Source organism: Sinocyclocheilus grahami, unplaced genomic scaffold (genome assembly GCF_001515645.1).
Source record: "Sinocyclocheilus grahami isolate Dianchi unplaced genomic scaffold, SAMN03320097.WGS_v1.1 scaffold1714.1, whole genome shotgun sequence".
In the NCBI taxonomy this organism is placed as follows: domain Eukaryota; kingdom Metazoa; phylum Chordata; class Actinopteri; order Cypriniformes; family Cyprinidae; genus Sinocyclocheilus; species Sinocyclocheilus grahami.
Window position 1 is genome coordinate 1 of NW_015506893.1, and position 2,627 is coordinate 2,627.

The following is a 2,627-nucleotide window of genomic DNA, read 5'->3' on the forward strand; positions in this document are numbered from 1 at the left end:
TAAAAGTTCTTATGTTTTATCTTCTATCTTTTCCTACTTTTCCTCTGTTGCAGATTGCTAATACTTCTTTGTTTTCAGTTGACATAATGTGTATTGTTGATACTTTTGAATTATGTACAAAACATTTTTTAAATATGTCAACTCCATAATCTTCTCTTGCATTAATAAAATAGTCTCGAAAATATGTCCTTTTGTGCTCCACAGAACATAAAATAAATATATAAATCTCATTCTTCATAATTTTTGGGACCTTAAGTTCTCTTGGTAAAATCAAGAAATTAATTCAGTGAATACATGCACAAGTGCTGCTGTACCTGAACATGTGTGACAGAGTTGAGTGATGTCCAGATGTTGAGTCTGGTTGCTGATGGGATTGTTGAGCACACAGCTGTAGGTGTTGTTATCCTGATATTCCACCTCCAGAGGTAGAGAGAGACTGATGCTGAGATCAGACACACTGATGCTGGACAATAAACTGTTTCCTTTGTACCAGGAGAGAGTCACATGACCCACATTCAGCACTGAACACAACAATGAACAATTCTGCTGTGATGATAATGATGATGATGATGATGATGATGATGATGATGAACAGTGTGTAGAGTATCTGCTGATGACAGGAACAGGCAGACGAGCTGAACACATGAAAAAAACAATTAATAGATGATTAAGTGTTTGTTGCAGCATCATTCAGTCTCATGACAGTGATCTTCACTTCTCTTTCTTTACATTTATAAAAGATTATTGTTTACATATATGAACAAATATCAGACAGGAAAATTATGCTTAATTAAAGTTATGTAGTTATTATTTTAATAATCAATAAATATATAGAAGTGTTAAGATACATCTAACAAGTTAATAAAACCAGTATTTAGCTCACCATAGACAGTGAGAGAGAAACTCTTGCTCACACTGTCAGTCTGTAGTTGATAGAGTCCAGTGTGTTCAGTTCTGGTGTTTGTGATGATCAGAGATCCAGTTTGATTGTCCACCTTCAGTCTGTCTCTGAATCTCTCATCAAGAACATCATCAAATACAATGATGCTGCCGGCCATTACATTGATTTCAGCTATTAAAGTGTTTTCAGATCCAAACCTCCACAGAATCAGATCATCATCCATCATTTCAGTAAAACCTGTGTTTAGAGTGACTGAATCTCCCTCCAGCACTGACACTGACTCCACTGCATCTGTATCAGCAAACACACCTGATTTATTATGAATCATAACCATTTATGATTCGTCATAAATATTCCCCTTTTTAGAGCTAATAAATAATAATAAACGTTACAATGTAATACTGTATCAATAGAGAGAAACTGGAGTTGTCTTTATGATGGTGCTGATGAGAGATTCAGAGCCAGACTGAAGCTGGACAATCAGACTGGATCTCTGACCATCATGAACATTAGAAACACAGACTCTGGACTTCATGAGGTTGACACATAGACTGTAAAAAAAAGATTGACGAGTCTCCACTTCCTTCCACTATAGAAAACTGAAGCCAAAACATGGCAGTATGGCCGCCGTCCTCTTGTGAAAGTGATGTTATTTGGAAGCTGAGGTAGTATTTGGAAGCTGAGAGTAGTAGGCTAGTGATCGTGAAGTGGAGCCGCGGTATCAAAGTCCCGCCCAAACTCCTGCAGACCCAATCACAAGCTCACAATCATGACACCACACCCCATTCTGTAGCATCAAATAACTACCTAAAAGCAAACTTATTAGAAAAAAAAAACAGATGAACATACCACATGCAACATAATTTGAAGTGTAAATTGATTATTTAGTTTGGCCAACCTCCAGTTGTCAATAAAATATAATACAACACTACAGTACCAATATAGGCTACTACTACAGTACCTCAGGATAATTCCTGACCCAAATATAAAACAATATAACACAACAGTATTTTGAGGTAATTCCATTCCCAAATTGTTGTAGAGTGACAATGAAGTGTCAGTTGTTGTGATGACCTGTAGAGGGCAGGCTAATGATATTGGCATTTGCTTAAAAAGCAGCAGAGAAGAAGTTAGTGTGTCTGTGTGCAAATTGACTCCACCTGTGATGTGATTGAGTGTACTGCTTGTGGATGCATTCTGCTAAGTAAATGCAATCTTGAACAGATCTCATGCCTCCTCAAGTTATTACACAAATATATAGAATACAACCCAATACTACTATTGCTGCTTTCAATAGGCCTACCTCAAACCACATGTGAGCACCAGGTATTTAGCATCTATTAGTGATGCAAAGGCCGATTCATTTCCGCGAACCGGTTCTTTTCGGACAGATCGGCTCATTGAACTGGTTCTTTTCAGACAGATCGGCTCATTGAACCGGTTCAAAAAGCCGATTAATCGGTTCCTGACGTCATCAAGCAATACCGTCTCTACGCATTTATTTTCTAACAACTCAATGCAATGTTATATCAATGAAAATTTCAAATAAGTAATTTGTGTCAACACATATTGAAACATTCAAAAAATAAAGTTATTTGTGTGAAAGCATATTGCTGATTATTGCCATATAATTCACATAAGTTAATGGTGTTTGTGGTCACAGTTTAATTCGCTGATCCTTTATGTCAGATACAACTGACTGACCAATATTGACTAGCCTACAACT